The sequence below is a fragment of the Schistocerca serialis genome, chromosome 5 (assembly GCF_023864345.2).
Source record: "Schistocerca serialis cubense isolate TAMUIC-IGC-003099 chromosome 5, iqSchSeri2.2, whole genome shotgun sequence".
Lineage (NCBI taxonomy): Eukaryota > Metazoa > Arthropoda > Insecta > Orthoptera > Acrididae > Schistocerca > Schistocerca serialis.
The window spans coordinates 363,195,145-363,222,793 of record NC_064642.1 but is presented as its reverse complement, the minus strand read 5'-3'; the positions used below and the strand labels follow the sequence as shown (position 1 = coordinate 363,222,793).

The 27,649-nt window shown below is 41.3% G+C and overlaps 2 pseudogenes; one reads left to right on the top strand and one right to left on the bottom strand.

Moving 5' to 3' along the window:
- Positions 1-7,494: 7,494 nt before the first annotated feature.
- Positions 7,495-7,612, bottom strand: LOC126482681 (5S ribosomal RNA; annotated as a pseudogene).
- Positions 7,613-25,035: 17,423 nt separating this feature from the next.
- Positions 25,036-25,153, top strand: LOC126482963 (5S ribosomal RNA; annotated as a pseudogene).
- Positions 25,154-27,649: the final 2,496 nt, after the last annotated feature.

Here is a 27,649-nt window from a genome sequence, read left to right as displayed (position 1 = left end):
AATACAGAACGGAAATATTTGTTATTCGCTGTTGTACAAAAAAATGCACCTGCCTGAAATTGGCCTTTTTCACACACCAGTTTTTTGCGGGAATTTCGATTTTGTAGCCGCGAAAATTTATTCTATATGCTTGCCCAAGGATCAAGTGATCAAATGATCAAGGAGCTTATGACGTACTGCGGCTTGGTAATCCGACGATATTCCAATTCGGTGAAACAGATGAAGAAGGCAATTTGGGCAACTTATTTACTCAGTGTTCGGCAGATGACCACCCACAACACCAAAATTGTCCGTCTGGAGAAACTAGTTGGTGCATCTGGCGCCTTACAGAGGCTACCGGACATGTGGACAAATATCAACACGACCAGCAGCTTTCCAAAAAAGTTCAAAACGTGATTCATCCGATCTACAAGGCCCTTTCGGAGGACTAGTTATTGTACCAGTGCTTGGGAGTAAGCACACAAAATTCAAATGAAAGTTTGAACACGTGTGTCTGCATTCTGGTGCGAAGACTGTGGAGACTGCAACTTTCCTGGCAGTGAGCAGCTGCAAGGAAGGGTATTCAGAAATTCTGAAGACGATGACAACGATGGATGTCACCCTGGGACTCTATTCGACGCAGTTCGCCAAGCAGTTCAAGATGACAGGCATCTTATCCGCATTGCTGTAACGGATAGTGCAGCCACGTCTCGATCCCTGAGTCAACAGATGGGGACGTTTGCAAGGCAACAACCATCTGCACGAACAGTTAGACGACATTTGCAGCAGCATGGACTATCAGCCCGGAGACAATGGCTGCGGTTACCCTTGACGCTACATCACAGACAGGAGCGCCTGCGATGGTGTACTCAACGACGAACCTGGGTGCACGAATGGCAAAATATCATTTTTTCGGATGAATCCAGGTTCTGTTTACAGCATCATGATGGTCGCATCCGTGTTTGGCGACATCGCGGTGAACGAACATTGGAAGAGTGTGTTCGTCATCGCCTTACTGGCGTATCACCCGGCGTGATGGTATGGGGTGCCATTGGTTACACGTCTCGGTTACCTCTTGTTCGCATTGACGGCACTTTGAACAGTGGACGTTACATTTCAGATGTGTTACGACCCGTGGCTCTACCCTTCATTCGATCCCTGCGATACCCTACATTTCAGCAGGATAATGCACGACCGCATGTTGCAGATCCTGTACGGGCCTTTCTGGATACAGAAAATGTTCGACTGCTGCCCTGGCCAGCACATTTTCCAGATCTCTCACCAACTGAAAACGTCTGGTCAATGGTGGTCGAGCAACTGGCTCGTCACAATACGCCAGTCACTACTCTTGATGAACTGTTATATCGTGTTGAAGCTGCATGGACAGCTGTACCTGTACACGCCATCCAAGCTCTGTTTGACTCAATGCTCAGGCGTATCAATGCCGTTATTACGGCCAGAGGTGGTTGTTCTGGGTACTGATTTCTCAGGATCTATGCACCCAAATTGCGTGAGAATGTAATCACATGTCAGTTCTAGTATAATATATTTGTCCAATGAATACCCGTTTATCATCTGAATTTCTTCTTGGTGTAGCAATTTTAATGGCCAGTAGTGCATTTTACACAATGACGCGGTAAAACAACCAGAGAAATTTTAATAATTAAATATCTAAATGTTATTCCAGAGCCAAATATTAAGAAAATAAGTAGTTAATTGCCATTTAAGGTACTTCCTGAGATCTTTAAAAGCTTTTAGTGTTAAAAAAATTGTTATGTATACAATGGGGATCACAGTTAACAGCGAAAACTGACACTGTGGAAGTGTATGACAACGGAAGTAAAAACGTTCCCGAAAACATTGTAAGCGAGCTATTTTCGAGGAAATTGAGAATGTGAGGTTTGCAAACAGACCGTTTCTGGTACAATTGCCAATGTGTTGCTGTAGAATAGAATAAGAACGGTATCTAAGTTCTCTCAAGTGCGGAACCTTGTGTGGGACGAGGGAGTTTCTGTGAGAGCCAAACAGACCAAGTGTAAAACGTATCTCCTGTTGATTATGACATACAGATTGGAGTGCTGTGTAATTAACAAGACAGATTTGATGATACGAAATAAAGTTTTTACGATAAAATTACGAGTGGAGATATCAGAGGTGAAAGTCGGTCTGTCAGTGACAGAGACTGGGTACGGCTCAAGTGGACTGGACATGTGAAGAGCACGAGGGATTTTGTACAGAAATGTGCAGGGGAAAAGACCAATAAGACGAACCAGAAAACGATGGCAGAACCAGATTAAAGAAGATCTGAAGACTAGAGGAGAAAACTGGGAAACGATATCAAGACAATAAGTATGTCAATATAGAACAAAATGGAGACAAATTGTTCATAAACACCCTACCGGCCTCTCTGAAAGGGTACGATAATGACGGTGATGATGTTGGTTACCAGTTGGCACTCCTGGAATATCACTTTTGTCTTACTTATTGCAATTGTATCTGAAATGTAAACTTATCGATTCAGCAAATATCTAAATGGGCTCTAATTCCACCCAGTGCCTACCACACCTTGCACATCGTTCGGGAATATGTAAATATATAACAGTATTGTCACAAGTTTCTTTATTGTGGAACCTGCAGCATGTATTATATCACAGTAGGACATTATGTAGAGTGTTGGAAAACAGTATGCTGATTGATATTTTATTTTGGTTATAAGCTTATTCCGGCTTTATTGCCTTCATAAGTACATGTCGTGACGTCGAGACAGACGTTTGTCAACTTTGAGCAAAAAGCGTCGGAAGCTCTTTACGACTATTCGCAGGTGATGAGGTTGTCTACAAGAAAGTAGCAACAGCGGAAAACGGTATCGATTTGCAGCATTGCCTACAGATGACTGATGACTTATGCTGTCTCTGGCAGTTGACCCTGAAGTAAATAATCGTAACGTATTGCGCATACATAGGAAAAGAAATCGACTGTTGTACAACTACACTATTGATGATAAATTACTAGAAATAGGAGTAACTATCCAGAGCGACTTTAAGTGGAATGAACAGAAAAACAATTAGAGGGAAAAGCAGATGCCAGACTGAGATTCATAGAAGAATCTTAAGGAAATGTGATTTATCCAAGAAGGAAGTGACTTGTAACTCACTTGTAAGTCACATGTTCGACCAGTTCTTGGGTATTGTTCATCAGTCTTGGATCTTTACCAGGCGGGTCTGATAGAAGAGAGAGAGAGAGAGAGAAGATCCAACGAAGAGCGGCGCGTTTCGTCACGGGTTCGTTTAGTCCGTGCGAGAGCATTATAGACATGTTCAACAAAGTCTAGAGGCAGAAATTACAAGAAAGGCGTTGTGGATCATGGAGAAGTTTACCATTGAAATTTCGAAGGAGTACTTTCCGGGAAGTCGGACAACAAATCACTTCCTCCCACATACTCCTACATCTGGCGAAATGACCACGGCGGGAAAATCAAATTAGAGCTAATATAGAAGATTAGTGACAATCACTCTTCCCACGGGGAATTCGCGAGTGGAACAGGAAAGGGGGGATCAGTTAAAAGTACCAAAATCACCCTTCGCCATACATTATTAGGTGGTTTGTGGAGTGTGATGTAGATGTAAATGAACACGAATGGATTTTGTTTATTATGATGGTTAATTTAGTTCATGCACTCGAGGTTTTGATTTAGCACAAGCAGCATTGAAGTTGGGCTACGGGTGTAGCTGGTATGTGCTTTCAGTTACCGAAGAAGTAAGTGCACTATTCACTGGAGGCTTGTGTGCCATATACAAACAGCTACGGCCCAACGGAAGTGAAGTCCGCGCGCGATGCTATGCCACTTTCACGTTCAGCCTGCTCGCACTGTGCGGTTGGTTCTGTGCAAGAAACGTAGTCCATATTTTGTTTCCATTGAGATGAAATCACCACATTCATTTCTTTCGGAAAATATTCAGTTTAGCATCGCCTAACATTCAAAGAAGTAATTGTGCCTCCACCTGACGTTACGTTTCACAGCACATAGTTAAAGAATACGTATTTCTTGCGTTATTGGGGACAGTCTGCACGCAGCTACCGATGCGATTCCTTTAATTTTCATGAGAGCGTCAAATTATGGTGAATGCGCAGGCAAGCACTTTATAACAGTCGAGTAAAAAAAGTTTGTGCTATCCGCTTGCATCTGCAGAGTGCAAGAGTGAAAAGTTATTCCTTTTGTGAGTGTTTGTGTTTTATTATGACCAACTGACGCGAACAGAGTCAAAAATTTAATACGGTGACGGCATGCTAAGCTAGGTTATCTTTCCTGCAGTGTCATTTTCGGCTATCATTCTGAGTAGGAACATACAGAAATTATCTTATCGCAGAGTTCTATTGAAATAACAGTAGATACTTTTGTTTATTGATTTTTCTTCATGAGGGGGGAGGGGGAGGGGGCAGTGTTGAAAGTGAATAAAGCCGCTTTTCAGACCAAGGTTTTTAAAGTTTAACGAAAATTTTAGTTATATAAAACAGACGAAATAAATTATGTTTTTAAAAAATAAATTGGTGAAAAATTTTATGATTTTTAATTTTCTGCAGTTTGTTTTACACACTAGTAAGTGCGTAGTTAAAGATGATGACCGAGCGAGGTGGCGCAGTGGCTAGCACACTGTACTCTCATTCGGAAGGACGACGGTTCAATCCCGCGTTCGGCCATCCTGATTAAGGTTTTCCGTGACTTTCCTCAATCGCTTCAGGCTAATGCCGGCATGGTTCCTTTGAAAGGGCACGGTCGACTTCCTTCCCTGTCCTTCCGTAATTCGGTGAGACCGATGACCTCGCTGCCTGGTCTCCTTCCTCCCCCTCCCCCCTCCCCAAAAAAGTTGATGATGCTGATACTGCTGTGATCTAAAAGTGATCATCATGAACATGACAATTTTCACGTACTACGAAGGAGAGGAAATGATGAGCACTACAGTAGGATCCAGTGGCACTGCAGGAAGCATTTAGTAGTTGTTGAGGGGGAGATTGGAGGAGAGAGAACGCAGAATGATGGGGTGAGAAGAGAGGCTGCTGATACGGCCGGAAGGAAGGTTATATCTCGGGGCAGATTACATTGTAGGGTAGTGGCAGTAACGGTAAAGAGGACGCAGCGCTCTGGGCACTGAATTCGTATACAGGGCGGATGAGATCAAATTTTCGTGCGACCATTCTGATTTAGAATATCTCCAGCTTCGCTAAATCAGCTCAGGAAAATCCCAGAATGATTTTGTTGAAAGGCTGCAGCCAGTTACTGGGCTGCTTTAACTCTAATGACTGCGACATTCGCTGGCAATTGAACTCTAACTTAGTTTCGATTCTTTACTAAAAGTTATACAGGTATTTAGCACAATATTCCCAGCAGATTTGGTTTCACGTTATTTATACTTCCTTTACGTTTGCCTGTGTTTTTCATATGTTGAAGCAAAAATCATTCAGCCAAACAAACATGTAACAAGGGTCCTTTTTTTTTTAAACTGAACCTTTATAAAAACTTGTCACACCAATGAATATGTAGATTATGCGTATCTTATCTGAAACTTCTTACCTTCTTCCAATTTGGTTCCTAAACATATGATTATCTGTTTCCATGCACGGCCATCTTCTACAACAGCTGTTGTGAATCAGTTAATATCGGTTTTTTCCGTCTTAAAGCTTAGTGTAGTGAGCTCATGAGGGGAAAAACAGTAATAACTGATATATAATTCTCGACGAAATGCCTATGCAACTATCATCATTATCATCAGCGAATGAAATTCTGTTTTGAGAATTCTACTACTACTGAAGTAATTAATCAGTTCCAATGAGTCCTGAGAATACAGTTGACCATCTTAAAGAAAATAAAAAAAATATTTCTACAGTTTATCTTTTCCGCAGCGAACCTTCCAGATTTCACAGCATGTACGCATTCTACGCATTGTGGCGTCTAACGCAATTAGATATAGTGGTTTAGCTACATTCGAATCGTTTTACTACTGAAAGACAAAATTCTTTCAGATAACAGATCTGTAATCATATTGGCTTAGTCGGACGCAATACTCGGTGGAGCATGTTTTGGTCTACTCTATGCTAGGGGTAAGCTATAGGGAGAGACGGGTCATATACAATATGTACAACAACCAAGAGGGAATAATAAGAATGGACGATCAAGAACGAAGTGCTCGTATTAAGAAGGGTGTAAGACAAGGCTGTAGCCTTTCGCCCCTACTCTTCAATCTGTACATCGAGGAAGCAATGATGGAAATAAAAGAAAGGTTCAGGAGTGGAATTAAAATACAAGGTGAAAGGATATCAATGATACGATTCGCTGATGACATTGCTATCCTGAGTGAAAGTGAAGAAGAATTAAATGATCTGCTGAACGGAATGAACAGTCTAATGAGTACACAGTGTGGTTTGAGAGTAAATCGGAGAAAGACGAAGGTAAAGGGAAGTAGTAGAAATGAGAACAGCGAGAAACTTAACATCTGGATTGATGGTCACGAAGTCAATGAAGTTAAGGAATTCTGCTACCTAGGCAGTAAAATAACCAATGACGGACGGAGCAAGGAGGACATCAAAAGCAGACTCGCTATGGGAAAAAAGGAAATTCTGGCCAAGAGAAGTCTACTAATATCAAATACCAGCCTTAATTTGAGGAAGAAATTTCTGAGGATGTACGTCTGGAGTACAGCATTGTATGGTAGTGAACCATGAACTGTGGGAAAACCGGAACAGAAGAGAATCGAAGCATTTGAGATGTGGTGCTATAGACGAATGTTGAAAATTAGGTGGACTGATAAGGTAAGGATTGAGGAGGTTCTACGCAGAATCGGAGAGGAAAGGAATATGTGGAAAAACTGATAAGGAGAAGGGACAGGATCATAGGACATCTGCTAAGACATGAGGGAATGACTTCCATGGTACTAGAGGGAACTGTAGAGGGCAAAAACTGTAGAGGAAGACAGAGATTGGAATACGTCAAGCAAATAATTGAGGACGTAGGTTGCACGTGCTACTCTGAGATGAAGAGGTTGGCACAGGAAACGAATTCGTGGCGGGCCACATCAAACCAGTCAGTAGACTGATGACCAAAAAAAAAATGCTGTCCTTCAGTGCAATTTTACGAGCCTGATTATAGTAGAACATTCATTTTCAATGTTTTCAATTGCTCTTTCCAAGAAGTTTCCACAGAGAGCAGTATTAGCTCTCAAAATTACAGCAGCAAATTCAAGTAAGATAGTCTTCGCTTTCTGGACGTAGGGTGTGCTGTCGCAGTGTATCACACAATATTTAAAAAAACTAAACTGCACCCGAACAGGCCATGAAGGCCCAACGGTACCGACCGGCCGCCGCATCATCCTCAGGCCAAACGCGTCACTGGATGTGGAAATGTAGGGGCACGTGGTCAGCATACCGCTCTCCAGGTCGTATGTCAGTTTACGAGACCGGAGCCGCTACTTCTCAGTCAAGTGGCTCCTCAGTTTGCCTCACAAGGGCTGAGTGCACCCCGCTTGCCAACAGCGCCCGGCACACCGGATGGTCACCCATCCTAATGCTAGCCCAGCCCGACATCGCTTAACTTCGGTGACCTGACGGGAACCGGTGTTACCACTGCGGCAAGGCCATTGGCATCTCACAATATTCGATTGCCACAAATCATCAACAGACTTCGCTAACAATCAAAGAATATCATTCTGAGATTGCTATAGTGTATTTATTTATTTATTTATCTTTATTAATGTTCCCTCAACTAGGTTAACTAATATGGACTGTATTACATTTCTGAAACAAATTGTAAAAACAAAGATGCATAAGTATTGTTATTTTTATAGCTATTAAAAGACGTGCCTTTTTAGGCTGGGTATCACTTCCACGTACGCGCGGCACGAGCAAGCCATTAATGTTTATTTTTCCCTGGGCAGCAGGTCAGACGTTGGAGTGTGGACCGTGGACGCAAAACGGTTAGTCTATATTGACTAGTGGTGCACTTAGAGGTGCAGCTACGACCATGCAGAAATCAACAGTTCGTGAAGTTTGTGCGAATTCGGTTCGATGCAGGGAAAAAATAACCAACACACTAACGTGTGTACATATTAAAGTTACACATATAAAAAATCTGCACTTATACCCATTACACCTTGCGTTTTTTTAAAATTTAAAATGTATCAAAAAGTTTTTAAAATTGTGTAGATCGCAAATAATATACGATCGTAAAAACTGATAACTTGTTTCTGTTGTTCAGACAACCATCTTCAGATTTGGAAATGATACCTTGTTTCTATTGTTCATACAATCATCTTCAGATCTGGAAGAACAATCTAAAACAGGTTAAACTTGACGAAATAATCTTCAAGCACATACACATTTGTGTGAGGTAACGTATAAAGGTTACGACGTACCAGTCATGATAACGCATCATGCCAGCGTACGCAAGACGGACGGACTGCATCGTCTGTATAATTGGCATTATATAGACGCTGACATTCTTTACCGTGATTTCTGTGCCTTTACTTCTGCACTTTAACTTACTTCAAATGTGTATATGCTTGAAGATTATTTCTTTCAGTTTAAAATAAGGCCATTTTCTGTTCAAATGGCTCAAATGGCTCTAAGCTCTATGGGACTTAACATCTGATGTCATCAGTCCCCTAGACTTAGAACTACGTAAATCTAACTAACCTAAGGATAGCACACACATCCCTGCCCGAGGCAGGTTTCTAACTTGCGACAGCAGCAGCCTAGAACCGCTCGACCACAGCGGCCGGCCCATTTTCTGTTTTCTCTTGTTCTTTCAGATCTGAAAATGATTGTATGGTCAAGCGAAACTAGCAATCAGGTTTTTAAATTGTGTATTATTTGTGATCTAGACAATTTAAAAAAGCTACAATACATTTAAAGAAAATTTAAGAATTCTGAGATTGCTTTTCTGCTTTTCTCCATGTTAGGTACTGCTATCTAATATGTTGCTGTGACCTTATTCCCTGTTGGGGCATGGCCATTTTGACCGTGTATGTAGCTCTACCATTGTTTCTCCCCACAAATATATGTATCTAATTAACCTTTACAATGATTACATCAATCCTTCATATAATACTGAAACAAAATCTAATAATTATCTAAACTTGAGTATTACGTAAGGCTGCGCGACTTACGACGTCTCAGTTGCCACCACTGTCTGTTCAGCTAGTCTCCTTTCTGTAGGCCTCCGTAAACAGTTGCCTCCTAGACATGCTCCTTCCATGTACTTCGTGGGCCTCTCCTTCCTTCTCCCTTGTGGAGTTTATTTTCAAGTTCGCTTCGACCGCCCAACGTCATCTATCCTTTCTAGAGGGCCACGTCGCAATAGCGGTTTTGTTTCTGTTACATCTATTATCGTCTTGGTGGCTCCTGTAATCTCTCTTATTGTATTGTTTTTCAAATTGACCATCGACGAAAAGCCCCATCTTTCTCTACAAAAATCAGTTTCCAGTAGCCAGTTTCTCACTGGCTCTTATTTACCTCTCACGTTCCTGCACGGTGAGTAGCAATACTCTCAACAAGGGATTTAGATATGATCTGCTTCGTCGTTTTTGGTAGTCCAGAGAACAGAATTGTCCAACTATTCTTTTACCTTGGTTCATTTTGCTATTTACATCAATTGTGCTTATCCTAATATTAATTAAAATAACAATAAAAAGGAAAAAATAATAAAATTAAGCAAAAACTAACGTACAGTCATTCTAAAGTTAAATTTAGAGGTGAAATTTCCAGAAGTTTTGAGAGTAAAACTTGAGTCAGAGAGGGACAGACTACCCCAGCTGCTCTTCCATTGTGCTATGGAAAACATCATGAGGAAATAGTGAATGTCATTATGACAAATTCAGATCAGGAGGAAATCAGATTAAGTTACGAAAGGAACAACTTAACGTAGACTGTCTAATTTGAGTAGGCGACCTCACTATTTTTTCAGACTAAATGCAAACAGATGATAGATAGGACTGCTGAAAGAACAAGCTGAAAAAACAGGCTTACAAATCTCTTTAGAGAAAACCAAATTTATTACAAATATTAAAGTCGCTTCCAAATAATGAAATCTAAATATGGCAAAGTTGAGAGAACTAACAAATTCAAGTATATGGGAGAAGCAATTGAGTAAGAAGTTTTGGAGAAGGAAGTCTCCAAACCAAGAGTTAATAAGATGAAAACACCTTACTACCTCAATAAGAATATATATAATAAGAAATGAGTATCGCTCAAGACTAAAGTTTGACACTACTCTACAGTAACTCACCCAGAAGCACATTATGCAGCAGAATGTTTAACTCTAAACAAAAAGGCGATGGTGGAATCACTGAGAAGTAGAAGAAAGAAAAATACTAAGGTCAATTTTGGGACTAGTTAAAGGCCAAACACAATACAGGAGATATAATAGTGAACTTTATACACTACTAAGAACAGAAGAATAACTTTCTATAGCCTTATCTAAAGGACGAATCCCAAGAGACTGACTAAAAGACTGCTCACTTATTTCGGTAGAGCACATGACGCAAAACAACTAGAACGGGCAAGGACCATCACCGGATTCCCCAAAAAAATTCTGAGGAACGACTGCCACTCAGGAATAAATCTCAAGATTCCAGAGGTATCCATTAAAAACCAATAAAACTGAAGCCAGCTGGCAGAAGAAAGCAGGGAAAAACATCGAGAAACGAGACAAACCTGGAAGAAATGAAAAGAGAAACAGATGAAATACTTAATGCATACCGGCTTATACGTAAAAAAGGAAAAGCGGAATCTGAGAGGTTAAACGAAAACAGAATAGAAAAGAAAGAAACAGTAACAAGAAGAGATTTGTAATTATTCTAAACAATTGTGCAAGTGGTCACAATTATTATGCAAGTTTTGAAGTTTTCTGAAGAAATTTTGATGGCCAGGGTCTTTTTTGTCCAATTTCCTTCTCGCACTAGCTTCGCGATCCTCATGGATCCGAAAACAAGTGGATGGTTTTCTGGAGTTTTTCTCAATTTCTGTCCAGAACTTTCTGAAAGCGGCCGGACAACAAACAGGATTTCAACTATTGCCTTCTGGGTGGGCCTCACTGCCTCAGTATATTTGAAAAATGGCATGATTTCGCCAGGCTGTGTTTTGAATTACTTTACTTACACTCCTAGTTTCAGATACTGTCCATTTTCAAGTGTGTCTAAAAACATACAACACATAATAACAAAAAATATAAAATAGAAAAAATAGAAAAAATGGAAAAAGAGAGCAAAGACATGAAAATTATATTACATTGGATACAGAATTAATTAAACATAATGTTTACCTACAGTAACAGATGTGGACACGGATGTGGACGAATAGCTGGACACACACGCACTAGACACATACTGTGCAGTATGTACATATAGATCATGTACAGCACTACGTCCATTTTGACGTCTTACTACTATTTGATTTACCTTCGACACATTCTTATTTTACCTTAATTATTTCCTGTATGGACATCGGTTATCTATGAAGCCTGATAAGTTTTTTTTTTCCTGCGCTTGATTTCTGATGTCCGTGTTTTCATATGCTGTGGTTGTGAACGATTGGTCTAAAAAAAAAGAAGAGAGAGAGAGAAAAAACCATGGGTAGCTTTTTCTTAATAGTTATTTCATCCCCCCCTCGCCCCATATGGGCGAGAGGGGGTGAGGGGCTTTCAGCGATACTGTCAACCAGTTCTGCAATGAACTGACAAGAATCTCCAAATGAGGTGAAAAAATGCTAAACAGAAATGTGAGATATTTACAATGAATTTAAAATCATTTTTAAAGGTGAAAATAAAATGGCTGTTTTTATATACAATAAACAAGGCCCCGGGAGTAGACAACATTCCATTAGAACTACTGACGGCCTTGGGAGAGCCAGTCCTGACAAAACTCTACCATCTGGTGAGCAAAATGTATGATACAGGCGAAATACCCTCAGACTTCAAGAAGAATATAATAATTCCAGTCCCAAAGAAAGCAGGCGTTGACAGATGTGAAAACTACCGAACTATCAGTTTCATAAGTCACGGCTGCAAAATACTAACGCGAATTTGTTACAGACGAATGGAAAAACTGGTAGAAGCCGACCTTGGGGAAGATCAGTTTGGATTCCGTAGAAATGTGGGGACACGTGAGGCAATACTGACCCTACGACTTATATTAGAAGCTAGATTAAGAAAAGGCAAACCTACGTTTCTAGCATTTGTAGACTTAGAGAAAGCTTTTGACAATGTTGACTGGAATACTCTCTTTCAAATTCTGAAGGTGGCAAGAGTAAGATACAGGGAGCTAAAGGCTATTTACAATTTGTACAGAAACCAGATGGCAGTTATAAGAGTCGAGGGACATGAAACGGAAGCAGTGGTTGGGAAGGGAGCAAGACAGGGTTGTAGCCTCTCCCCGATGTTATTCAATCTGTATATTGAGCAAGCAGTAAAGGAAACAAAAGAAAAATTCGGAGTAGGTATTAAAATCCACGGAGAAGAAGCAAAAACTTTAAATATCGCCGATGACATTGTAATTCTGTCAGAGACAGCAAAGGACTTGGAAGAGCAGTTGAACGGAATGGATATTGTCTTGAAAGGAGGATATAGGATGAACATCAACAAAAGCAAAACGAGAGTAATGGAATGTAGTCGAATTAAGTCGGGTGATGCTGAGGGAATTAGATTAGGAAATGAGACACTTAAAGCAGTAAAGGAGTTTTGCTATTTGGGGAGCGAAATAACTGATGATGGTCGAAGTAGAGCGGATATAAAATGTAGACTGGCAATGGAAAGGAAAGCGTTTCTGAAGAAGAAAAATTTGTTAACATCGGGTATAGATTTAAGTGTCAGGAAGTCGTTTCTGAAAGTATATGTACGGAGTGTAGCCATGTATGGAAGTGAAACATGGACGATAAATAGTTTGGACAAGAAGAGAATAGAAGCTTTCGAAATGTGGTGCTACAGAAGAATGCTGAAGATTAGATGGGTAGATCACATAACGAATGATGAGGTACTGAATAGGACTGGGGAGAAGAGGAATTTGTGGCACAACTTGACTAGAAGAAGGGATCGGTTGGTAGGACATGGCTCTAAACACTATGGGACTTAACATCTTTGGTCATCAGTCCCCTAGAACTTAGAACTACTTAAACCTAACTAACCTAAGGACATCACACAACACCCAGTCATCACGAGGCAGAGAAAATCGCTGACCCCGCCGGTAATCGAACCCGGGAACCCGGGCGTGGGAAGCGAGAACGCTACCGCACGACCACGAGCTTTGGACGGTAGGACATGTTCTGAGGCATCAAGGGATCACAAATTTAGTATTGGAGTGCAGCGTGGAGGGTAAAAATCGTAGAGGGAGACCAAGATATGAATACACTAAGCAGATTCAGAAGGATGTAGGTTGCAGTAGGTACTGGGAGATGAAGAAGCTTGCACAGGATGGAGTAGCGTGGAGAGATGCATCAAACAAGTCTTAGGACTGAACACCACAACAACAACATGAATTCCTTCGCTTTTAGCTAAAAACAGTTGTAATAACAGTTAAAAAAGACAGAAACACAATATGAGTACATTTAAAAACATTTTGAAAAACATGATGCAGAGCAGTGATGTTAAGAAGAAGCACTTCACTGGCACTAAAACTGGAAGAGCCTGCCCGGGGATAGGTATTCCGCTGTTGAAAGAAAAGTTTGGTTGTTGAGGAGGGTAGAAGAAGGGGGATGGCATGGGTACTGAATACCCGGTAGGGGACACACACAGGGGGGCTGCGACACTAGGCTGTGAGCTGTGACGTCACTGTGAACCCTCTCGCCACGTCACACTGCATTGGAACTCATTGGCATACATGTTAAACTAATAGACAGGTATGAATGTAATCGAGATTTTCCATTTTTTGTACATTTACTTTTATTATTATTAAGCTTTACGTAAGTTAGATAACTTTTTATAAAGTCGGTGAAATGCTAGAGTAAAGCCTCCGAATGTTGTCAACCTCTTTCACCATCTCAGAGGGCACTGCTCTTTTCCTGGGAGAAGGACAAGAGATAACACTTTGTCGTGCGGCATTAGCTGAGCGGTCATGGCGCTGCTGTCATGGGGTGTGCGGCTGATCCCGGCGGAGGTTCGAGTCCTCCCTCGGGCATGGGTGTGTGTGTTTGTCCTTAGGATAATTTAGGTTAAGTAGTGTGTAAGCTTAGGGACTGATGACCTTAGCAGTTAAGTCTCATAAGAGTTCACACACATTTGAACCTCTGATAACACTTTATAAGAGAGGCATCGTAAAGTCGCAGCCTTTGCGGTATCTTCAGATGATCAGTTAGTACACTGTCCTTTCATAACCACTTGCTGTAGACAGAAAAAGAGCCTTGGAACTCATTTTGAAAATGTTTTAGTTTTAATAACTCAGCGCTCCATCGAGGGAAACGATCATGTAAATCTGCGTTCTTTTGCCTTACGTCTTTTATTTCTGTTGCATGATTTCTAACCGTTGGCATAACCTCGTATTGTCGCATTCGCAGCAATGTTTGTTTTCACGGTTCACGTTTTGTCTAGTGGCAAGTTCTTCAGTAGTTGGTAATATATTTACCAGTAAAATCTCTTATACTTCTTTACAGTAGCTTCGTTTTTCTTCACGTTTACAAGTGTTTAACTATACTCGTTTCGTCTCACCGTTTTTAGGAAATATATGAAACGTAATTCCTAACTTACTTAGGTGTCTGTTGTGGTTGGTACAACTGGCTATCGCGCACCAAGCTATTATTTTTCATTTAAAAACATACTCCTTCAATACATTGATAATTACAGCGTAACTCAGTACTCAATCTCCAGTCACTAATAAAAAAACTTCCGTAAACCACCTTGTTTTTGCCCGAAAACGTAATCACAACACAATACATTATGGCAAATGCGCACTACTGACCGCTGATTAGGTTCACTGTGACGTCATCAGCGTGGCTTGCTGCTGAGTGTACACCTCCTGATCCCTACCGTGTATTCTAGTATCCGTGCGGGGGTGGTATATGTACTGTATTACCGACGGGGTAGGAGTGGCTGTTGGGATAGAAGAGGGTGCAGAGTGGAGGAGGTGTCAACGAGGCTAAAATTTGATCGATAAAACGGGTTAGCGAAACAAGGGTGTGAGGGGAAGCAGGGGACTATGAAAATATGGCGAAGGGAGGGAGAGGTAGCATTGAAGAGGTGGAACGGGTGGGGTGGACTTAAAGTTGGTCGATATCCGACGCTATATGTGCCGCTTACCAATTCTGTACCCAACATATGTTATTGTTGTTGTTGTTGTGGTCTTCATTCCAAAGACTGGTTTGATGTAGCTCTCCATGCAACTCTATCCTGTGCAAGCCTCTAAATCTCGGAGTAAGTACTGCAACCTACATCCTTCTTAAACTGCTTAGTGTATTCATCTCTTGGTCTCCCTCTAATATTTTTACCCTCCAGGCTTCCTTAAAATACTAAACTGGTGATCCCTTGATGCCTCAGAACGTCTCCTGTGAACTGATCCCTGCTTCTAGTCAAGTTGTGCCCCAAATTCCTCTTCTCCCCAGTTCTATACAGTACCTTCTCATTAATTACATGATCTACCATCTAATTTTCAGCATTCTTTTGTAGCACAACATTCCAAAAGTTTCTATTCCCTTCTTGTCTAAACTGTTTATCGTCCATGTTTCACTTCCATACATGGCTACATTCCACACAAATACTTTCAGCGAAGACTTTTTGATACTTAAATCTGTACTCGATGTTAACAAATTTCTCTTCTTCAGAAATGCTTTCTTTGCCATCACATTTTATATCTTCTCTTCATCGACTATAATCAGTTATTTTGTTGCCCAAAACTCATCTACTACTTTGTGTTTCATTTCCCAATCTAACCCCTCAGAATCACCTGATTTAATTAGACTACATTCCATTATCCTCATTTTGCTTTAGTTGATGATCATCTTATATCCTCCTTTCAAGACACTGTCTACTCTGTTCAACTGCTCCTCCAAGTCCTTTGCTGTCTCTGACAGAATTACAGTGTCATCCCCAAACCTCAAGGTTTTTATTTCTTCTCCCTGGATTTTAATTCCTACTCCACATTTTTTTTGTTTCCTTTAATGTTTGCTCGATATGCAGTTTGAGTAACATCGGGGGTAGGCTACAACCCTGTCTCACTCCCTTCCCAGCCCCTGCTTCCCATTCGTGCCCTTCGACTCTTATAACTGCCATCTGGTTTCTGTACAAATTATAAATAGCTTTCATTCCCTGTATTTTACCCCTGCCACCTTCAGAATTTGAAATACAGTATTCCAGTCAATATTGTCAAACGCTTTCTCTAAGTCTACAAATGCTGTAAATCTGCTATCTTCTAACGTAAGTCGTAGGGTCAGTATTGCCTAGCGTGTTCCTACATTTATACGGAATCATAACTGATCTTCCCCGAGGTCCGCTTCTACCGGTTTTTCCATTCGTCTAATTCGTGATAGTATTTTGCAGCCGTAACTTATTAAACTGATAGTTCGGTAATTCTCACACCTGTCAACACCTGATTTCTTTGGAATTAGAATTATTATATTCTTCTTGAAGTCTGAGGGTATTTCGTCTGTCTCATAGGTCTTGCTCACCAGATGGAAAAGTTTAGTCATGGTTGGCTCTCCCAAGGCTATCAGTAGTTATAATGGATGTTGTCTTCTCCTGAGGCCTTGTTTCGACTTAGGTCTTCCAGTGTTCTATCAAACTGTTCACTCAGTGTCATATCTGCCATCTCACCTTCATCTACGTCCTCTTCCATTTCCATAATATTACCCTCAAGCACATCTCCCTTGTACAGACCCTCTATATACTCCACCCTTCTCCTTTCACTTCTTTGATCAGAACTGGTTTTCCATCTGAGCTCTTGATATTCATACAGGTTGTTCTCTTTTCTCCAAAGGTCTCTTTAATTTTCCTGTACATCTACATCTACATGGATACTCTGGAAATCACATTTAAGTGCCTGGCAGAGGGTTAATCGAACCACCTTCACAATTCCCTATTATTCCAATCTCGCATAGCGCGCGGAAAAAATGAAGACCTGTAACTTTCCGTACGAGCTCTGATTTCCATTATTTTATCGTGGTGATCGTTCCGCCCTATGTAGGTCGGTGTCAACAAAATATTTTCGCATTCGGAGGAGAAAGTTGGTGATTGGAATTTCGTGAGAAGATTCCGTCGCAACGAAAAACGCCTTTCTTTCAATGATTTCCAGCCCAAATCCTGTATCATTTCTGTGAGACTCTCTCCCATATTTCGCGATAATACAAAATGTGTTGCCTTTCTTTGAACTTTTTCGGGGTACTCCGTCAGTCCTACCTGGTAAGGATACCACACCACGCAGCAGTATTCTAAAAGAGGACGGACAAGCGTAGCGTAGACAGTCTCCTTAGTAGGTCTGTTACATTTTCTAAGTGTCCTGCCAATAAAACGCAGCCTTTGGTTAGCCTTCGCCACAACATTATCTATGTGTTCCTTCCAATTTAAGTTGTTCGTAATTGTAATACCTAGGTATTTAGTTGAATTTACGGCTTTTAGATTAGACTGATTTATGGTGTAACCGAAGTTTAACGAGTTCCTTTTCGCACTCTTGTGGATGACCTCACACTTTTCGTTTTTTAGGGTCAACTGCCACTTTTCGCACGATTCAGATATTTTTTATGAATCGTTTTTGCAGTTTGTTTTGATCTTCTGATGACTTTATTAGTCGATAAACGACAGCGTCATCTGCAAACAACCGAAGACGGCTGCTCAGTTTGTCTCCCAAATCGTTTATACAGATAAGGAACAGCAAGGGGCCTATAACACTACCTTGAGGAACGCCTGAAATCACTCCTGTTTTACTCGATGACTTTCCGTCAATTACTACGAACTGTGACCTCTCTGACAGGAACTGTGACCTCTCTGAGAGGAAATCGCAAATCTAGTCACATAACTGAGACGATATTCCATAAGCACGCCATTTTACTACGAGCCGCTTGTGTGGTACAGTGTCAAAAGCCTTCCGGAAATCCAGGAATACGGAATCGATCTGAAATCCCTTGTCAATAGCACTCAGCACTTCATGTGAATAAAGAGCTAGTTGTGTTTCACAGGAAGGATGTTTTTTAGACCCATGTTGACTGTGTGTCAATAGACCGTTTCCTTCGAGGCAATTCATAATGTTCGAACCCAATATATGTTCTAAAATCCTGCTCCACATTGACGTTAACGATATGGGCCTGTAATTTAGTGGATTACTCCTACTACCTTTCTTGAATATTGGTGTGACCTGTGCAACTTTCCAGTCTTTGGGTACGGATCTTTCGTGGAGCGAACGGTTGTATATGATTGTTAAGTATGGAGCTAATGCATCAGCATACTCCGAAAGGGACCTAATTGGTATACAGTCTGAAACAGAAGACTTGCTTTTATTAAGTGATTTGAGTTGCTTCACTACTCCGCTGCTGTCTCTATCTTATCCCTAAAGGTATATGCAACTGCATTTGATTTCTAACAGTTCCTACTTAGCCATTTTGCACTTCCTGTCGATCTCATTTTTGAGACGTTTGTATTTCTTTTCGCCTGTTTCATTTACTGCATTTTTATATTTTCATCAGTTAATTTCAGTATCTCTTGTGTTCCCCAAGGATTCCTATTAGCCCTCGTCTTTTTACCTTTTTGGTCCTCTGCTGCCTTCAGTATTTAATCTCTCAGAGCTACCCATTCTTTTGCTACTATATTCCTTTCCACTGTGCTTGTCAATCGTTCCCTAACGCTCTCTACGAAACTCTGTACAACCTCTGGTCCTTTCAGCATATCCAGGTCCCATATCTTTAAATTCCCATCTTTTTGCAGTTTCTTCAGTTTTAATCTACAGTTCATAGCCAATAAATTGTGGTCAAAGTCCACATCTGCCCCTGGAAATGTCTTATAATTTAAAACCTGGCTCCTAAATGTCTGTTGTACAATTATATAATCAATCTGAAACCTTCCGGTGTCTCCAGGTCTCTTCCACGTGTACAGCCTTCTTTCCTGATTCTTAAACCAAATGTTATCTATGGTTAAGTTATGCTCTCTACAGAATTATACCAGGCAGCTTCCTCTTTCAGTCCTTACCCCCACTCCATATTCACCTACTACTTTTCCTTCTCTTCCTCTTCCTACTATCAAATTCCAGTCCTCCATGGCTATTAAATTTTCGTCTCTGTTAACTGTATGAATAATTTCTTTTATCTCATCATACATTTCTGCAATCTCTTCATCATCTGTGGAGCTAGTTGACATAAAAGCTTGTACTACTGTGTTAGGCGCGGGCTTTGTGTTTATATGGGCTACAATAATGCGTTATTATACTGTTCGTAATAGCTTACCCGCGTTCCTATTTTTTATTCATTATTAAACCTACTCCTGTTGTACCCCTATTTGATTTTGTGTTTATAGCCCCATATTCATCAGACCAGAAGTCATGTTCCTCCTGCCACTGCAATACACTAATTTTCACTGTTTCTAACTTTAACCTATCCATTTCCCTTTTTAAGTTTTCTAACCAACCTGCATGAATAAGCAACGTTGATAATTACGTTAAAAGGCTCTGTACCGCTGATTATGTGTGACACCGATTTGTACTCGTATATATATGTAGCCATGTCTCCCATTTATCTGTCAGTATGAGGCACAGATATGCTCTGAAATCGTACCGATCCATGTATTTTTATTCTATGACTGACAATTAAAATTTTCCCTCGCGTTCATGCTCGTGTGACGGTAATTCGAACAGGTGCATGTAGTGTGATTTGTAGTAAACATTACATTGTTCGTTTCACTGGTGCTTTTAGCTAGATGTTACATTTCAATAACACAGTACTGTTATCATTCTCGAAAGAACTTTGCGTGTCATGAACTTTATGTTTCAGAAGAGGTCGGTTGACGTCTGAGCTGTCTGTACAGCACGCAATTTATTAACGTATTGGCAACGACGTGTCGACATATGTTTCTGTAGGTAACTATTATCTTTAACACTATATCCAGAGTAGTTTTATGACTTTCGTATTTTTTCTCTTTTTTCATATCTTACATTATGGTGTGTTGACTGTTTTGTATCTGTACATGGAAATGGACAGTTTCTGAATCTAGTAAGGCAAATAAAGTAACATAAAACACAGCGTGGTGGAATAAAGTCACTTTTCAAAAGAGTCTCAGCTATAGAGATGGAAGCAGAACTGACCCACAGAGAAGCACAAACGTCTAAAAAATGTGAGCAGCGGAGCTTAATAGAAAGATACGCATCTTTTCGCGACGGCAGTAACTTTAGTTACTGGGACATAAAGCGCGAGAAAATAAAGGTAAAACTCAGCATCGTTAACATCGTGAATATCGTCATGAGCTGCCAGTTTAAGCAAGAAGGACTTCCCTACATTCACACGTGTCTTTCCTGCAGTTTGTAGGAGGTTCGTTTGTTGATTTGGGGGGAGGGGACCAAATAGCGAAGTCATCATTCCCACTGGATTGGGGGAGGATGACGGCTGTGCACTTTCAAAGGAACAATGCCGGCATTTGCCTGAAGCGATTTAGGGAAATCACGAAAAATCTAAATCAGAACGGCCGGACGCGAGTTTGAACCGTCGTCCTCCCGATTGCGAGTCCATTGTCCTAACCACTGCGCAATCTCGCTCGGTATTTGTAGAAGTTTTTCAGTGGATGGTAATACACTTGTCTTCATCACCAATTCAATTTTTATTTAGCATCTCATTACGCGTTTCAGGATACCCGTGTCTTCATACCTTAACACACAATATAAGACAAGACTTTAAAAGACACGCATTGCAACAACGTACTCCATTTCTAAACACAATCAGTGTGAAAACTGACACACATGGCACGAAGTAAACAGTTCTACCAGTAGGTGGCATCAGTGACAGTGCGGCTAAGACAACAGGCAATCTGTTATATCAACCCAACTCAATGTTTATATGTTAATTTCCGTTTCCTTAAAATTTGCTGGTACATCTTACTCTTGAATATAGAGTCATTCCATGTTGTCCAAAGATCACAACTAACAGTGTGAGAAGGTATTCATACCTTGTCTCTTAGGCTGCGGTGACGGCACCGACATCGGTGAAATTTTCCGGACGACCGACGTCTGTCGAAGATGGCCGCTCTTTTCAAGTCAGTGCATTACGTGCTCGTTCGTAAGGCAGCCGATCTCCTCGCCAAAGCGTACAGACTTAGGACGACAGTCGATGAAATTCAAAGCAGTATTCTTCGACCGAATCGAGCGACGTCGTCACATGCGAAGCGTGGAGTGTGACAAACTGAAAGTTTAGTCCAAGAAGAATTTTATGACATACTAAGGATAAAAAAATAGCATTATGGGGATGTAGCTCGGAAACGACGAAATGAAACCGCAAGTTTATTGGAAACTTCAATTAGGTAAAATCTTTATGGAAATTTTAGTTGCAAATTATAGCCTCAAAAAACAATTTGTTTCAGTGAGAAGGGTGGCGTATCTTACGCATAAAGTTACTGTAATTAATCATTTTTGTATTGTGATAGGTGGAAATTAGCTGTCTACGAATTATTGTTACTGGAAGGGTGGCGTATCTTACGCATAAAGTTACTGTAATTAATCATTTTTGTATTGTGATAGGTGGAAATTAGCTGTCTACGAATTATTGTTACTGGAAGGGTGGCGTATCTTACGCATAATGTTACTGTAATTAATCATTTTTGTATTGTGATAGGTGGAAATTAGCTGTCTACGAATTATTGTTACTGTTTACTGGCGTTTTTATGCTATTGACGTGGTGATTCTGTTATTTCATATGACTTGCAAATGTGGTGTGTGTGTTTCCACTCTTCAGTGCTTTAGGTGTTCAGATTATCTTATTCTAAAAATTTCTTTGGCATGTATGCTGAATCACAATCATTGAATATTAACTGATGTGTCCATTTTGCTCAATTTATATTAAGTTGGCAGAGCGTCAAGGACGTAGCCAGGATTTATCAAAGGGGGCGTCTGGTTTGTTAAAGAGGACCTCAAAGGGCTCATATGTTTCATTTACTGTGAAAGCACATGTATTTATTTGTTTATTTTATCTATCTGCTTTCGGGAGACCTTCATACAAGTAGTATGTGGTCTATAACATGAAGCTATTTTTGTTAAAGAAGTGTAACATACATCCTGTAAAATTGAATGGGTTAAAATATTTTTAACCATTGTTGTCTCCTACTACAATCTTGTATTTACATTTACGAATTATCTCTTCAGTCATTACAGTGTTACAAGAGCGTAAACTAAGTTTGGACGAGAAGGGTCGGGGGGTGGGGATGCAAGGCACAGTCTCTGACGAATTCTAGCAGCCGACGAAAAAATCTTTTAGAAATGAACGCACTCTAGAATGTGCTGTTATCACATAACCTTTTCTGCTCTCTACAAACCCTTCCCCATAGTTCCGTATCGGCACTGGTCTTCATAACTGAGTATCTCCCGGGTGACCAGATTGGAGGATATCTTGACATTTGGACTACTAATGATAGATTTTCGAGCAAACATTTTAAAGGAATGCAACCATCGCCGTTTGGACGATATTTTTATTGATGAACGCGATTTTTGGGCGACACAGACAAATCCAAGTGTGTTTTATGCACTGATTTTAATTCTTTTGTGATGATGTTTTTGGCTCTGCTGACTTGTGAAATACTGAAATCTTGCAACCACAAAGTCCTGCCAATCTCCAAATAACGATTTCAGTGTCAACTTTACACTGGTATAGGTTGGTGATTAGACTATTATAGTAGTGCATACATATTTTTAACTTATCTTTTAACTAGTGGACGAATCAAAATCAGTTTTCCTCTTTTTACTTATTGCAAACTTATATATAATTCAAAAACTTCCAGAAAAGTGCACAGCACAAAAAGAATAAGCGGCAGCACTTACATTAAATTCAGCTGCAAGTATGAATGAACTGATTAACAAAACAATAACGGAGCTCAAGTAAGGCCAATAATGTTTAGTACTTGATCTTGGCTAAAGTAGGGATGAGCGATATCCGAGAGTGTTATTGATAGTTTAAATCTATCGATAGCCTTGTTGACTATCGATAGTGCGTACCCTTTTTGTCGTAAGACTGAAAAGCAAAATATCTTTCAATTTCACTATACGGCAACTAGGCCGTGTGTAATTTTATTTAGGTGATAGATTAGGGTGGGTGGGTGGGGGCCGGGGGGGTGGTCCTGACCGCACCCCAGACCACACCTTTGGTTACGTCCTTGAGAGTGTTATCACTTATCATCTCGAGTATGTAACAGAACGTTTCTCCTTTCATCTAAAGAAATCCGCAGAACTTAGCCGGTTATTACAATAATTGAGGAAAGAGTGTAAAGTACATCCCACGTTCTTTTCAAGACAGATATAGCTCATTCACATGCATTTGGCATCTTTTTAATAGTAAAAGACGCAATGCAGCACTCGTCTCGAAGCACTGAGACGTCATGGCACCTGTTCCGCCCGAGAAGATTAAAACAATTATGATCTCCTCTGCAGAATAGATTCTAACGTAACCTCCTTGATCCTACTAAAACCTGATGGGGGTGAGACCCACGGTGAACAAACTATCGGCCGAAAGTGTCGGGCAACGATAGTCGACGACGTGTGGCGACCGTTGTCGGTGCTACTGTGAACGCAGTCTGATACATTTTCTTTTCACAAATGCCCATTAGTTAAAAGGCGGTTTTCAACGCAAACATGCTCTACTGTTGTGAACATGAAAGAGTAAACTGTGTCGTTTCTTACCTCGGCTAGAGATGAGACACGAAGTATCGTAGCTAGCGGTCCACGAGTTGCCAACAAACGTCCAAGAACTCAAAATCAAAATAACAAAAAAATGGCTCTGAGCACTATGGGACTCAACTGCTGAGGTCATTAGTCCCCTAGAACTTAGAACCAGTTAAACCTAACTAACCTAAGGACATCACAAACATCCATGCCCGAGGCAGGATTCGAACCTGCGACCGTAGCAGTCTTGCGGTTCCAGACTGCAGCGCCTTTAACCGCACGGCCACTTCGGCCGGCTCAAAATAACAGCCGCCCTGTCCCTTTGCACACGGAGAAAGCTATATCCTTTCACGCTGATACGTGCATTATGACTGCTGAAGGTGCAGTGTGTTCACTTTACAATGTCAGAAGAGCGATTAGCTATCACGAAGGCTTAAGTCGTCGCTATTTCAAATACCGGCTGTCACAACTGTCAATATCTATCTCTGCTTACCACACAACAAGGAAATGAATTCTATTCTTACGTATCTTCGTGATTAGCAACTGATATCAAGTACATACCAGTAAGTATACGACACTGTTGGTGTGGCTTAAGGCACAGAGTAATGGGATGCGTGACAAGGAGTTGAGCCGCGACCGGATAGCATCTATATTTGTACGATTGATTAACCACCGTTTGTCCATAGTACCCGTTTGCTCGGATTTGGTTTTTAGACGCCTTTCCACACTCGTCTGGTTAGGATGGGATGGACATCTGTCACCTCCTTACGAACACTATACCTAACGGTTGAGAAATGAATAAACTTACATACGCGCTCGTTATTGACAAGCAAGTGGTGTGCACGACTTTCTTTCCTTAGGGTAACTGACTTTTAGCTGACAGGAAGGGAAGACACTACAGACGCAGAACAAAAGTAAATACACTGTCAGATAGTGGATGGCTGATTCCACGTTATAAGTGAGCCCTGTCAAGCCTGGGCGAATGCTGAAGAAGACGAAAAATAGTAAGTCGACTGTCGACAAGAGATATGAAAAAGCGATGTCAGATCGGATACATGACAGAGATGGCTGAACGGACTGGGTAAGGGAAGCCCGTCTCCCAGAAATTAAGATGGTTTAGGAACTGCTGCTAATAACGAATTTCATTGATATATGTCAACTGTACATGTAGGCGACGATATGACGTAGTATGACTGAAGCACAGAGTGATGCGCAATAATTTGAGACACATAATTTACGGGGACTAGAGGTGACTATAGCCGACGGCCTTGCCGCAGTGGTAACGCCGGTTCCCGTCAGATCACCGAAGTTAAACACTGTCGGGCTGGGCTAGCACTTGGATGGGTGACCATCCGGTCTGCAGAGCGCTGTTGGTAAGCAGGGTGCACTCAGCCCCTGTGAGGCAAACTGAGGAACTACTTGATTGAGAAGTAGCGGCTCCGGTCACGGAAACTGACATACGGCCGGGAGAACGGTGTGCTGACCACATGCCCCTCCATATCCGCATCCAGTGACACCTGTGGGCTGAGGATAACAAGGCGGCCGGTCGGTACCGTTGGGCCTTCATTGCCTGTTCGGGAGGAGGAGGGAGAGGTGACTATGCAAAACTTGCGCTCATAGTTCGTACAGTATGTACACAGAATATTTTTTTGGTGTGGCTTCTACTGACGAATTTTTATTTAGAGCCCCATGTTGGGCGCCAATTACACTGCCTGACAAAACAGGGAAACGCCCATACGGGGAGGAGGAAATGAAATGAAACTCAACGGATTGAGAGGGTACGTAATATTGTTAAAGTGATCACAAAATCGAATCACATTTACAAGGAACGAAGCAGTATGAGCCCGCTTATCTATATGACGTTGTAGCCCGTCTGGCTTGGATGAATGCACTGATTTGGTTGGGATGGGTGCCATAAAGCAGTGGTATCCTATCTGGAGGCATGCTCGCTCACAACAAACTGGTCGTGGATATTGGTACTGGACCGAACGTGACGCCCGAGCATGGTCTATCAGGGACAGATCTGGGGAGCTTGCTGGCTACTGGAGTACTTCAACGTCAAGCAGATAGTTCATAAAGACAAGTTCCATCTGTGGACGAGTGTTGCCTGGTTGGAAAATGGCACCACGATACCGTCGCAAGAGAGGAAACACATAAGGGTGCAGGATGTCCATAACGTACCGTTGTACCGTCAGAGTTCTCTCAATCACTATAAGCTGTGACCTGAAGTCGTACCCGGTGGCTCCCCACACCCCGACGACAGGAGTATAGGTCGCGCAGGACGCGGTTGCCGCTTCGCGGTGACCAGTTTTCGCCCAAAGCGCTTGGCGACTTCATTCGTTTGTCCAGAAGAGCGCTTGCCACCTTTCAGCCCGTCGGTTATGACAAAAATGGCTCTGAGCACTATGGGACTTAACATCTGAGGTCATCAGTCCCCCAGAACTTAGAACTACTTAAACACATCACTAAAGACATCACACACATCCATGCCCGAGGCAGGATTCGAACCTGCGACCGTAGCGGTTGCGCGGTTCCAGACTGAAGCGCCTAGAACCGCTCGGCCACTCAGGCCGGCTCGGTGATGACAGAGTCGACGCGTATGCCCTGCAACCTTTCTCAAACGAAAAAATAATTTTTGCTCTACTTGTAACTTTATATGTCAGGCTCATGTGATACGCCCATCATTTCGTTAATGGGCATATTTATTGTGATATTTACGTGAAAGAAAGACACTGCGCAATGAAAAATATGGGTTGCTATGATTTTGCGTCTACTGCATATTACATAATATGTTGCTGCATACGAAATTTAGGTAACATATTGAATTTTTCTTTAGACTTGGGTGGAGGTCTCTATCTGTAACCAACAGCGAGAAAACTGATTTGACGTAGCGCACTCACTTGTGATCGCACTGGGCCAGCGATAAAGCCAGAGTGAAATATCCACTACATTTCTCATATTTCATAAACCGTTTGAGATATCGAATTGAGATTTTGGTAAATGATACCGATCAAAGGGGAGAGCATTTTGTCATATGGTTATTACGCAAAACTTCATTATCTACCGTGTTATTCCTCTAACTACAGACTCTTCCTATGAAAGAAAGTAATTTTTGAGGACAATCAATATCTGGTGAAAGAAGAAATGTTATGGATTTTGGAACAACATAGGTGAAGTCATTACACGTTTATTTTGTATTGGGGTGTGCTTTTTCATAAGATGCTGACCTTTTCCTCAGTTGCTCACTTAATAAAATTAATAAACCACTGTTTCAGAATTCTCTCGCAATTGCATTTGCACATGTTAGTATGTGAGACTGTGTAAACTCCGCTGAGAAGCAAATTTTAACATGGAAACCGGAGAAATGTGTAGGTTTTATTAAAAATTCCTCACTCGTGACACTTCTCTGAAAGTTACAAAAGTATAACAAACCAGGCAAATAAATTGCTGCGTTTTCGGCGGAATTCGTTTTAGATACTAACCAACGCACAGGTGACAGATCTTTTTGAATGGACACCATAGAAGCGTGGGCGTGAAAGGGCGCCGCTTTTTACAGCTTGTTCCATTTACCTGGTGACCGCCTCTGCGGCGCAGTAGAAGATGGGCAGCGAGCGCTCCGTTGCCTGGCGATCAGACTCCCTGTCGCCCGTCTACAGCTTCGCTATGATATGACTACATTTAAAATTTAAGCAAATAAATTGGCAAGGAGATGCTGCAACTGCCTGCCATTATTTTCCACGTATCTCTGACATCTACTCAGGAAATTACTAAGCACACGATGTAATTCTCTCTAAGATATTGAATAAATTGATTCAAGGATATTATCCTTGAGTTCCTCTATCATGTGAGGATTTGTTGTGTACACTTTGTCC